Source organism: Balaenoptera acutorostrata, chromosome 16, assembly GCF_949987535.1.
Source record: "Balaenoptera acutorostrata chromosome 16, mBalAcu1.1, whole genome shotgun sequence".
Lineage (NCBI taxonomy): Eukaryota > Metazoa > Chordata > Mammalia > Artiodactyla > Balaenopteridae > Balaenoptera > Balaenoptera acutorostrata.
In genome coordinates this window covers 25,315,061-25,328,667 of record NC_080079.1, presented here as the reverse complement: position 1 = coordinate 25,328,667, position 13,607 = coordinate 25,315,061, and the positions used below count along the sequence as shown (strand labels likewise).

Genomic DNA, 13,607 nt, shown 5'->3' with positions numbered 1-13,607 from the left:
CCTGCCCAAATTCCACAGCCAGTAAAAGTGGCTGGGAAGGGCTTGAATAAATCCTACGTAAGTGGCTTTGCGGGAATCAAACGGCATTGAGGGTACATTGGGGGAAATTATGAGAACACACTGTCCGGATGATTATCACCATTGCCACTGCTGTTTGGTTTTAGATCACCTTCTTCCTCTCCTCAGCAAGCCAGCCAAATAGCTTTAACAGTCGCCTGGAAGACATTAGGCTGAGTCTGAAAGATAAACAGGCAATGAGAACAAGTTCTAAAAATAGACCCCCTGGCCCTTGGCCCAGGTTACTCTTGTTTTCAAGCTTCTGCTGCTGCTCGCAGCTCTTTCCTTACATCAGGGACAGTTATGGCAGAGTTTTGGGGGCTGGTGGGGAGGGGTGGGGAATAGGGTGATCTGGGCAAACATTCTTGAAAGGGCGATGTATTTCCAAAACGTCTGCTAGTTGGATAGGTGGGGTATTCACCCACCTACCCCAAAGGAGGTGGGGGAAATTCCTGGGAGGTGGGGACCCTGGACTGAGCACCACTAAGCATGCCTTGTAATCCTTGGGGTAAGAAGTCAGGGTTATGCGTGGTGGAACGCCAAGGTTCATGCTTGAATGCCCTCTGGGATTGTCCTGTGTGCAAAGTTGTTTCAGCATTTTCTAACTGGCTGTGTATGTTTGCTTATACAAGCAACATCTATTACCTTTGTTTTTCTTTCAGACCTGGTGATTTCACCCTCCGTGACCTGATGGTCAGCTTCAGCTCCACTCTGTTCTCAGCACAAGGTCCACTGTCCTAACCAGGCCCATGGCTGTTCATGAACTGGCCCCTACTTATCTCACCAAGCGCGTATCTCGTTCCATTTTCCACACTAAACTTCTTGTAGTTCTTGGAACTTGTGCTTCTCAGAATGTGATATGAGGTTTGTTTTCCCCCCTTGGATGTTCACATGGGCTCTATCTTCTGCCTGCAACCTTCACCCCACCTCTTCGTCCAACCTGTCACCCCTGATGCACACACACTTTTTCTTTGCCTGGCTAATGTGTGCTCAGTCTTAAGGTCTCCGAATAGGTGATTTCTCCCGTAGGAAGTCTTCCTTGAACCCACACGCCTGATTTAGACACCCCCCCCCCACCATGTAGTTTCCATAGCACCCTGTGCTTATTCTAGAAAGGGTTTTTAAAAGACAGGAAAGTACAAAGATTCAACTTCTGGGAACATGAAGGGAATTCAGGGAACCTCTGCTGAACACAGAAATGCTGAAAAAAAAAGTCAACAATTGAAAGAAAGAAAGGGGGATAGCTAGGTGTGAGACAGGAAGAAGGAACTCAGAGGCAAATAGGGGTATTTGACATGAATATAAATACAAATGGCTGAGGACTGGGGTTGGTACCCACTCAAGCCTTGTGTTCTAGAAAAGCAGAGATCTGGACTTGAGACCCCTGCCTAAAGCTGACACCCTGGGAAGGATCTTAGGAGTGCTACAGCAAGGAAGTCTGTGGTTTGTCTGTGGGGCTCTGAATGAATTAAAAAATGTGTGCTATAGAAACTGAAACCACTAGTCTGCCTCTGTCATGCTTAGGTGTGAGGTCCCAATCTATATTACACATGTGTCCAGGGAATCCTGAAGTCAAGAAAGAATATAAAAGCTGGTTCCAAAGTGATGAATCCCCTCAGTCCTGTCAGAAGCAAATGCAAAACACAGTTGTTTTTTCTGATCTCTAACAGATAAAACAACTTCCACTGGAGATGAGTTTATAATAAGAATTATAAACCCAACTAGGAAATGAACCACATGCGGGACTGGATCAGTAATAAACAGGAGATTAGCCCCTTAAGAACTTGAGGCAGTAGAACAATTTGAAACAGACTATAAAATAGTTACCTTCAACATAATTACAGAGACAGAATGATAGAACATAGCACTATGAAAAAATAGGCAAATTTGAAAAAGTACAAATACAATATGTAGAAATAAAAAGTTTAGTCATTTACATTTAAAAAACCCTCAATGGGTGGAATTCTTTTTTTTTCTTAAGTCAGTAGTAATATATCAGTCAAAAGTACAATAAAAATAACTCATTAAAAAGGGGAAAATAAAGAAAAGTAACACACTAATCTCATTTATGAATACTGTTTTAGAAATCCTAAATAAAATATTGACACAGAATCCCAGTAGCACATCAGAAGAATATTATATCACAAATAGATCAAAAAAGAAAAACTGAAATATCATCACCATAGATCTGAAAAGCTATTAGAAAAAATTCATCATCCAAATATAGATAAACACTTCTGTAGTATGATAAAAGTGAAGAGCGAAATTCAGCTCCAAAGCTAATATCATGTTTAATGGGAAAATACTAGAAGGCTTCATGTTAAAATTAGTGCAAGGTAAGAATGTCCTCTTTCACCCCCACCCACCTTCTTTTCAGATTTATCAATTAGGAATGTGTTAGGTTGCAAGGAATAGAATACCTGACTATAATTTTATGTGTGTCTAAGCCTACAAGAAATTAAACAAATAGGACTTTATTTTCCTCAGAGGAGAAATCTGTATATAGGCTGCTTTAGTTCAATGCCTTCATAGTTTCAGGGCTGGTCAAAGGTTATGCACATTTACTCTTTTGCTATTTATTGCAAAATTTTCCTCCAAAGAAGTTTCACCAATTTAGACTCTCATAAATGCATGAGAATGCTTATTTCCCCACATCCTTTTCTGCATTGGCTATTTCCTAACTTTAATTAGTTTGCTTCTTTTATAGGTGAAAAAAGATATCTCAATGTCTTGATGTACATTTCTTTAATTATCAATGCAAATGAGGCTGAACAGAACATTATTACTGACCATTTTTTTAAAATTTATTTATTTATTTATTTATTTATGGCTGCATTGGGTCTTTGTTTCTGTGCGAGGGCTTTCTCTTGTTGTGGCAAGTGGGGGCCACTCTTCATCGTGGTGCACGGGCCTCTCACTATCGTGGCCTCTCTTGTTGTGGAGCACAGGCTCCAGACGCGCAGGCTCAGTAATTGTGGCTCACGGGCCTAGTTGCTCCGCGGCATGTGGGATCTTCCCAGACCAGGGCTCGAACCCGTGTGCCCTGCATTGGCAGGCAGATTCTCAACCACTGCGCCACCAGGGAAGCCTGACCATTTTTATTTATTTGTGAATAATCAGTAATAACTTCACCTATTTTTCTGTTGTCTTCTTGTGTGTGTGTGTGTGTGTGTGTGTGTGTGTGTGTGAAAGTAAATGGAATTTTTTTTCATGATCTTTGGTGCTAGACGTGACTTCACATTCCACAGTGAAAGGTGACTTGTGACCAACACCGGACCAACTGCAGGACAACCTCACACTGTACTTCACAGTCAGGAATGTTGGAAACAAAAAAACCAAACAAACATGGGGACAGATTTCCTGTTCACCCCAGCTGTGGTTATCCCAGTATATGGAATAAAATACATGGCAATGGGAGAGACAGGAAGCCAATGCTAGTCATGAAGGGTCTGATGGATGGGAAAAAAGAGCATTTTCCTTGATTTGGTCAATCCCTCACCATCCTGAATTCACCTTTGCATGCATTTTCGAGAGATAATAACAAGTTGGCTTATGGGGTTTTTTCTTTGGAACAGGCTGCTTTTCTGAGACCTCAAAGGTGTCCATTTTACAGGATGGATGATTTGCATTGGGCTATTTCTTTCCTTCAGGTTTGTGTTAGGAAACCACCTCCCACCCCTTCTTGGAATGTTGGTGCCAGCAGGATCTTTGGAGATTTTTTACCAATAAAAATGAAACCCACCGAAATTAGGTCACATACTCAAGTTCACATTATTGGTTAGTGACAGCATAATAATAGCTAAAACCTATACTACGTGTTAGGTATTGCTCTAAGCGCTTTACATATGACAACTTGTTTAATTCTCATAATAACCCCATGTAATAGGATCATTAGCATTCCCATTTAACAGGTAAAGAAACAGGCCCAGAGAGGTGAAGTAACTTGCCCAAGGTCACACAGCTAATAAGCGGCAGAGTCAGGATTTGAACCAGGAACTTTGGCTCCAGAATCTTGCCTTCAACTACTATGCTAGCTATGTTGAAGTAAATCCCCTTCAAATGTACAAATACATTGAATTTCTCCAAGAATGAGATTATAATAGTTAGAGCATTTTTCAAACTTTTTTGAAAATACATTCTACCCCAGAATCCAATATACTCTCACATACAAGTACATTGTAAGTGAAAGACAGTTTCCTTAGAAACAATTCTTATGCTTACTACATGTGATAGACTTTGGCGTGTTCCCTCTTCTTTTTCTCTTTGCATGTCTTATCCTTTTTTTAAAAAAAACGCAGGCCACAACTTACTCATGAGTCATGATCCACAATTTGAAAAATATTCTTCTTTAAACTATTCTAGTTCACATCTCTGTTATGAAAGCTGTTAGTGGTTTGTACTTGCTAAGTTTCCATCCACACACACTACTTGGAGAGTGGGAAAGACTGTTAGATGATTCCTATCAAGCTTATTTCTGGTCAGGAGGTATTCATTTCTCTCCTTGTAGTTAATGTCTAATGATGGTACACAGGTGCTTTAAGACAAATCACTATGCCATTACCTTAGGAAAATCTTCATTCCCTCATTTGTTCATTCACTCATTCATTCATTCAATATATGAGCACCTACTATATGCCAGGCATTGTGCTAAATCAGGAGTTGGCAACTCTGGCTGGCAGGCCAACTCCAGAGCACCACCTGTTTCTGTAAATAAGGTTTTCTTGGATCACAACCAAGCCCATTCATTTATGTGGCTGCTTTTGTGCTTACGGCAGAGTCAAATAGCTGCTACAGAGACCGTGTGGCCTGTTGAAGCCCAACATGTTTCTTTTAAGGATTTTCTTTTTAATTAATTAATTAATTTATTTTTGTCTGTATTGGGTCTTCGGTTCGTGCGAGGGCTTTCTCCAGTTGCGGCAAGCGGGGGCCACTCTTCATCGCGGTGCGGGGACCGCTCTTCATCGCGGTGCGCGGGCCTTTCTCCATCGCGGCCCCTCCCGTTGCGGGGCACAGGCTCCAGACGCGCAGGCTCAGCAATTGTGGCTCACGGGCCCAGCTGCTCCGCGGCATGTGGGATCTTCCCAGACCAGGGCTCGAACCCGTGTCCCCTGCATTAGCAGGCAGACTCTCAACCATTGCGCCACCAGGGAAGCCCCCAACATGTTTCTTAATCTGATCCTTTATAGAAATAGTTTGCAGATTACGGTGCTAGATTCTAAAATACAATGGTATTTTAGGCTGGTGTCTACCATCCTGGATGTTTGAATTGTCCTGTTTAGCTTAAACTGGGTTTCAAGCTTGTTTGGCGGGCTTGGAGGGGGAGGCGTCGAGGCTTTTTGCCTCCTTTGCATTGCCTCAGAGAACACCTGTTCACAGTAGATGCTCAGCAGACATCTTTTGTTATTGAAAATAACAAATTATAACAAAAATAACAAAAATAACATTTTTGTTATTCGGTAGATCTGGCAGCAGATATTGGAAATAAAGCAACCTATCTACAGGGTAGAAAAGAGTTTATTCCTTTAAGATAGCAAGGAGTTTCACTTTACAGATGCTTATCTTCGCTGTTATGAGAAGCAAATTGTAATTTTTATTGAGTACCTACTGTGCATGCAACCCTGTGGGTAAAAAAAAAAAAAAGATTTGGTTCTTTGGCACTTGCATCAAAGATGGAAAGAGAAATGAGATACATGCATTTTATAGTAATACTTAATACTTCTGTTTGAGGACCTAGTGTATACTTGGAGATGATTTCATTTAACTACCTTAGAATCTTAAATATTTGTGTTCCAATAGCTTTTAGCTAGTCACTAATCACTCCCAAGAGTAATTGCTGTGTGCCTGAGTGCAAAGCTAATTGTATTTTTCCTTCCTTCCTCCCTCCCTCTCTTCCGTCCTTCCTTCTTTCTTTCCATTTTCCTTCCTCCCTTCCTTTACCAAACTTCCTGTTTTGAGTGTCTCTTATGGTTCAGCACCATAGATGTATTAAAGAAAAGAGTGGTCTTTCCAGTCTGGTGGGGGAGACATAGAAATAAACACATGATTATAATACAGTGCATTGATAGAGGGATGCTCAGATTGTCTAGTAATACAGAGAAGGTGTGCCAAACAGGGGAAGACTTCCTGGAGGAGGTGACATTGAGTTGAGTCTTAAAAAATCTCACTGGACAAAGGAGATATAGGATATTCCAGACAAGGCACCAGCATACGTAAAGACTAGAGGTATTTGACAATATGGTGTTTTCAGCAGATAGTATTCAATAGAAATAAGAGCATTGGCCCATCATCGAAAGGATTTGTGCTTTGATTTTTTTTTTTTTTGCCTACAATTCCCTCTCTTAACGTGATTATTAAAAATTCTATTTATTCACTTATTTACTTCTTCACTCATTTATTTAGTCAATTTATTTATTTGTTTGTTTGTTTATTTGTAGTAGGAACAGGTTGTGTGGATCTATTCAGTCTTTTTAACCAAGCTAACCGGTTAGCTGGTTGGTTTGTAGGACATCAAACTGCAACCTTGGCCTGGCCTCTTGGGCAAGAAGCACCCACTGAATAAGCTAGCCTATCCAGTCATACCCAGAAGGAATCTGACCAACCGGGAGAGGTGCAGTTGCTGTTAAGCCAATAAAATTCAAGGCAGTTAAGATGACCGGGTTGTGACACTGTCTCCCTCTAGTAAGATCGATTGCCTGCTGTGGCAGATTGCCAACTGCTTCCACCTCATGCCTGACCTTTCAATCTTCCTAATAAATCTGCCCGAGCTTCGTTGCCTCCTCTGGTATCAAGAGGGGAGTTTGTATGGAGACCCTTTGGGAATCGATGTCAAATGCTCAGCAAATGTTCTGTTAAGTTAGGTCTGCAGCAGGCTGGAAAAGGAGCAGATTAAAGGAATAAAATATGGCCCAAACAGTTTTGGAGAGCACTAGGCAGCTGGGTCTCTGTTCTGTCATTTAAGGTGAGCATGGGGTCGGCTGATAAATGATAACAATTTTCTGCAACACGTGGGCTTTTAATCTTCCCAACAGCCTGAAGGAGAAGTGTTAGCTATGTTGACTGGAGCAGTTTTTCCCATGTTGTTTTGGGGTCCCAAATGCAGTGTTTAGATTTCATGGATACTAAATCCAGTGATATCACAATGCCTATGCAAACAGGACCTGTGTTTGTCCTATTTTGTCTTTGGGTTGTTTTTTTTTTTTTTTTTGAGGGGTAGGCGTGGGGGGGATAAAGAGTGCAAACTCGCTGCTTAAACAAATACGGCGAATCTGTTAGGAGGATGCAAAGTATCTGGCAGAACCCAAGAGAGCAGGTGTTACTGGACCGGCTCAGGGACTGCAACCAGGATGTGAAGAGGCATCAACAACCAAGGGAGCCCCTCCCCCAGCCCTCCCTTCCTCTCCTGAGCCTGTGGATTCCCCTTCTTGTTCATTTACTCGACTCCCCCCAAATTGCTTCTAGAACCTCTCTGATCCATTAGAGGAGTAGGTTTCTTTTAGGGCACAGTTGTTTTGCATTGCAGGCTGGAATTTCCATGCAGAGCCGCATGTCAGCGTTTCTGCTTTTCTGGAGTTTCACTTCACAGCCTCACTGGATGCTGTTGAAGAGGTGAACACTGTGTACAGAAAATGCCGGGGTTTTTTTGTTTATTTATTTATTTATTTATTTTTTATTTTTGGCTGCGTTGGGTCTTCGTTTCTGTGCGAGGGCTTTCTCTAGTTGCGGCAAGTGGGGGCCACTCTTCATCGCGGTGCGCGGGCCTCTCACTATCGCGGCCTCTCTTGTTGCGGAGCACAGGCTCCAGACGCGCAGGCTCAGTAGTTGTGGCTCACGGGCCCAGTTGCTCCGCGGCATGTGGGATCTTCCCAGACCAGGGCTCGAACCCGTGTCCCCTGCATTGGCAGGCAGATTCTCAACCACTGCGCCACCAGGGAAGCCACCGAAAATGCTGTTTTTATTACTGAGTCACAGCACATAGCTTATAAGTCCTAAGGAAGCTAAAAAAGAGGCACTTATATTCCAGGTTTAAACCAGGAGCTCTGCATATGTATTACAGATCATGATCATATTTTTAAGTTATCTGGCAGAACGAATGGGTGCGTCCTTGGTTCTTCCTGGTCCTTGAATTTGTAGCTACTTCTCTGTCATTCTTCCAAAGGCTCCACCATTCACCCAGACCCTCATATCAACACTAGTGTCCACTGGTCCCTGATAGGGACCCCACCCTCCCTGTAGCAGGATTTTTACATTCTTGCCTTGGTATCTGCCCAGTGCTATTTCCCACACTTGAGATTCCTTCTCTTTTCTTCCATGTATCTAACTCATATGTATCATTTAAGGTCAAGTTCAAGACCCTCGTCTACCATGTACCTTTCCCTTCTAATACCATCCTTCACAGGTCTTCCTTATTTCAGAACTCGTTCAGTAGTCATTCACTTAATAGTTATGTACTGTAGAGGAGTGATGGCCGTTTGTATTAGTTTGCTGGGGCTGCCATAATAAAGAACCATAGACTGAGTGGCTTAAACAACAGACCTTTATTTGCTTACAGCTCTGGAGGCTGGACATCCCAGAGCAAGGTGTCGGAGGGTTTGGTTTCTCCTCTCCACTTGGCTTGCAGATGGCCTTCTTCTCACTGTGTCTTTCGTCTGTGTGCCCACATCTCTGGTATCTCTTTGTGTGTCCAAATTTCCTTTTCTTATAAGAACAGGAGTCAGATTTGGATTAGGGCCCACCCTAATGGCCTCATTTGTACTTATTCCCCTCTTTAAAGGCCTTATTTCCAAATTACAGTCACATTCTGAGGTACTGAGGGTTAGGGCTTCAACATAAGAATTTTAGGAGGACCCAGTTCAGCCCGTAACACCAGTGGAGACAGGGCTGAACTAGAGAAAAAGTGATCCTTGTTCTCTGTTGTTTGGCAGCCTGGTAGAAAAGATGAAACTGAGCAGGACCCTATGGGGCCCTCCTGGGTACAAAAGCCTTTCCTGCCTCCCGTTTCTTATTTGTAGGAAAAAGGCTTCAGCCTCCTAGAGCTTTCCTGAGTTCCAAAGGGCAGATTCAAACAGTTACTAATTAGGGAATGGAGGGAATGCAGAAACAAAGAAGAAACAATAATGTATATCCCAACAAAGGATGTACATAACAATGTATCTCTGAGTTCTTCTATATGAACTAGCGCCTCCACCCAGGTGGAGGATGGTAACTTCTGGCTGAACATAAGCAGGAGGAACCCAGACTGGTTGGAACCTGAAGGCTGATGACTGAGATTCCAGGAACACCACCTTTGTTACCTCACCAACAACCAATCAGAAGACGATCACACCCTGTAGCCCACGCCCCAAATTTTGCCTATACTTTTCCTCCCTACAACACCCCCCCCCCCGCCCCCACCCCCCGCCCCCTGCCCCGTTCTGGCTTTTTCAGCATGAGCTGGCTGTTCTCCTTGCTGGATCCTTGCAATAAACCTTTCTCTACTCCAAACTCTGACGTTTCAGTTTGTTTGGCTTCACTGTGCATTGGGCACACAAACTTGGGTTAGACAACAAGGACAGATAGGAAACAACCATTTCCATGAATACATAATTAATTACCATGTGGGATGATCCAAGAAGCAGAATTCGTTGTACTTGAAAAGGTAGTCTGGTGTTGGGGGCAGGTCAGGAAGGTCCGCTGAGGAAGTGAGATCTGAAGGATGGATGGATGGGAGTTAGTCAGGTGAAGAGGGAGGGTCGAGTATTCCAGACAGAGAGATCAGCCTTTGTGAATGCCAAGCAGCAGGGAAGAACATGACATATACAAGGAATTGAAAGAAGCCATTGAAGAAGCAAGGAGTGAGTGGTGGGAGAAGGCACCAGAAGGCTAACGGGGCCAGATTACACAAGATATTATGTCTTGACATCCTCATTTCAGTGCTCAGGCATCCTGCCTTGGACTGTTTAAATTTTTTGTGTGTGTGGAGGAGGAGAGGCAAGTATGTTTTGCTTCTCCTTATGATCCTTTAGTGGGGAGAGCCTTTTGACTCTGATGCCAAAAGCTCAGCTTCTCTGTACCACCAGTGCAGGATCAAATCTTGGAGAGAGAGTTTTGGATGAAGTAGAAAAGGATAGCTATATTACTTTGCCAGGCAAGGGGAGACACAGCGGGTTCCTGCCTCGAAAAACTATTGTCCCAACCCAGGAGGATTTGATGAGGAGTTTTATGACAATACTTCCCAAGGGTGGGGTTGCTGACAAGATTAGGGTGTGTGCAGGGTCTCAGGTGGTCCGGTCTCCTAATCTTGATGAGCTTTTTTGGTCCCTTTAATCTGGCCTCAGGTGGTTTCTTGGCTGCTCCTCCCTTGATTAGCAACTGTTCAAATCTGCCCTTTGGAACTCAGGGAAGGTCATGGAGGGTAGAGTCTTGCCTACTAGAAATGGGGGACAAAAAGTCCTCCGTGCCCGGGAGCCCCACAGGGCCCCGATCGGTTTCAAATCCTTTATAGTCTCCACAGCGTGCAGGAGAGGGCTGGGCATATAGTAGGTGCTCAGTAAATAAATTAAGTGTGTGTCATGAGAAATGAGATTGATAGAAGCACTCTTATTTGTCGAAATAGGGGCTGACCCAATCTGGAGAGAGTTTCTCCCAAAGGCTCTAGAAGGTGAGGACTTTTGGTAGTATGATGCCACCTAGTGCTCCTTTTTATTACAACAACAAAGGGGAGCAGGGTGATGAGTAGTCGTCTTCCATAATCTGGAAAACTGGAAATGAAGCATTTTCTTACATCAGCATGAACTAATTTGTCCAGGCGCCCATCCTCTCATTCACTCATCCAGCCTTGTTGATGTCCACATGCATCTCTTTCCTGTGAGTCAAACATGTCACGTTCCTTTCTACCTCCAGTGGTTTCCTGATTTCCCATGTTCCGTCTTTCTGTCCCCACATCATAAGTAATACTCTCAGGAATCAGAGTCTAGATTCCCTGAGCCACCCATAGTGCTTGCTGTCATGAGGGCCTGTTGTAAATGATACTATCACATCATGTTAGAATTAATTGTAGATTTTCCTTTCTCTCTTTTCCCCAAAGCCAGATTGTGAATGCAAAGGGGAGTGACTCTGCCTTAGTCACCTTTGTGGTTCCTGTGGCCAACCTTGTGCCTGCTAAAGTGTTTTCTGGACTGAATTGCTGTCACCCTGGCAGTCATCTGCTTGTGAAACGTCCCTTAGGAAATGGGGAGACACATAGCCCCACGATTGACACCAGTAGAAGATATGCGTGGCCAGGGCCTTCTAGGTCTTTCTTTATGGCCATGTACCTTCAGGAGTGTTATGGAGTCTCTCCGGATCATGGTGGTCCCACAAGCTGGTCCCAGTGTATACTCAAATTTTCTGTAAACACACAAAGCAGCCTGAGTCGTGTTTCCTGCTCCATCTTCAGCTCGTTTCTATTAGCTTGGCTTAAAGTTTGGTTCAATCTGCTTCTCCAGCTTCATCTGCCATCTCTTTCACCATTTTCCTGCACATTATGCCTCAGTCATATTTTTGTTCTGTTTGTCCACCAGATATACAGTCTCTGTTCATGAATGAGATATTGTACAAATGTTAACTTTCCCCAAATTAATTCATAAATTCAATGAAGTTCCAATTAATATTTCTCATGAGGAACTTGAAAAACATCCTGAAAATTATATGGGATAATAAAGATTTATGAATAGCCAATGCAATTTTGGCAGTGCAGGGATGAGAGTTCTGCCCTTTAACCATGATGACTGGCTACAAAACCAAAGTAATAAAACCCTGTGAAACTGGCACAGGACTAAACCAGAGAGCTCAGAACAGATCCATCTATATTTGGGAACAAAGATGTTGAAAAATGGGCTCACTCCATTGAGAAAAATAAAATTGGATCCTTATCTCACACCACATACAAAGGTGAACTCCAGAAGGATTACAGAACCAAATGTGAAAATGTACAATTATTAAGCTAACAGAAGAAAATGATAGAGAATACCTTTATGACCTTGGGGTTGAGAGGAACATATTAAATTATACTAAAAAAGCATAAAAAGATGAAGGGCTATAAAATTAAAGATTATTGTTCTACAAAGGACATCACAAGCAATGTGTCCAGTCTTTGAAAGCAGATTAATATCTAGACTTTACAAAGACCTTTTGCAAACCAAAAAGAAAAAGAGCAATAGAGAAATAGACAAAGGCTATAAATAGACAATTCACAGAAGGGGACCCCAAGTGTCTTATGAATGTATGAAGAAATGCTCAATTTCACTCATAGTCAGAGAAACGCAAATTAAAACAAAAATGTGTTGACATGACTTCCATGATATTGACAGAAATGTAAAAACTGGCTAATCAGATGAGTCCGTATTTGTAAGGCACTGAGAATAGTATCTGGCACTTAGTAAACACTACATGACTGTTTATGAATACATAAACTACCACATGCTGGCAAGGATGGGAGTGGGGGACAGAAACCCTTATGCTACATGCTGGAGTGTGGTGTAGTGCAGCAGTTCTGGGGTGCCATCTAGCAGTACTTGGTGAAGTCAAGTACCCAGGGCTTCCACCAGGCTACTAGGTAACTTTATCCCATGGGAAAATACTGTCCACCACAGTATGAATTTGAAGAATGCATACCCTCCGGATAGTCACAGCCTGTAGGTTCATGGCTTGACTAAGAAACAAAGCTTTTGTGGGAACGAAAGGACATGTCCTCCTCCAGCAGGGCACATGACATGGGCAAGGGGGTAGGGTCTGTCTTTCTGCCCCCACTGGCCCTCTGGCTGGATGTCATTGTGCAGGACAAGTTGAATTTGATGGCCCTGTGCATCCCCGATGGTTTTAACAATTTCACTCATAGGCATATATTTCAGAGGAGTTTGTACACAGGTCCATGAAGGACCACTGCCGAGGATGACCATGGCTGCATTGTTTGTGGTATTGGAGAGGTGGAGTCGGCCTTGGTATCCAGCACTTGGAGGCTGGGAGTGAAAGGTATGGATGTCCAACATGGAAAGCTATGCAGCAATAATTAGCAATAAACTGGGATTACAACTGAAACAGGGGTAGAGCCTTAAAAATAGTGGTGAGCGAAAACACTAGAAAACAAGATGATCCCTAAAGTCCAATAACCATTATTACAATTTTTAAAAATGCACTTATGGAAAATGCTATACATTTTTCAAAAATATATATCCAAGCACAGTAGCATGAATTCCTATGGGGGCTGAGGATGAGGCATGGGAGTAGGGGTGAGGAAAATGAGAAAAAAGAATACAAGAGAGGCGTCTTTAAAGAGTTTAATTACTCCAACTCTGCACCTAAGTCTAAACGGGGTGGAGGAGGAGGGAGGGGGAGAAAGAGAGAGAGGGAGAAGGAAAGGGAAGAGAAAGGGTCTTTAGACATGACCCCCAGATACAGGCAGATTTTCACGATGTGGCTCTACATACGTTTTTCCAGGGTACCTCGACCTCTGCACCCTATTTTCCTCACCACTAGTGACTGAACCCTTTGGGGGCAGGGTCTGTGTTTTCTCTACCTTAGTTTTCCCCGTGTCC

The 13,607-nt window shown here is 43.1% G+C and overlaps 1 protein-coding gene across 1 annotated transcript in view; it reads left to right on the top strand.

Annotated features, from left to right (window-relative positions):
* CFAP58 (cilia and flagella associated protein 58) overlaps positions 1 to 13,607 on the top strand; it is a 122,934-nt gene that overhangs the window by 4,318 nt on the left and 105,009 nt on the right. The gene's annotated exons all lie outside the window — the stretch shown is intronic.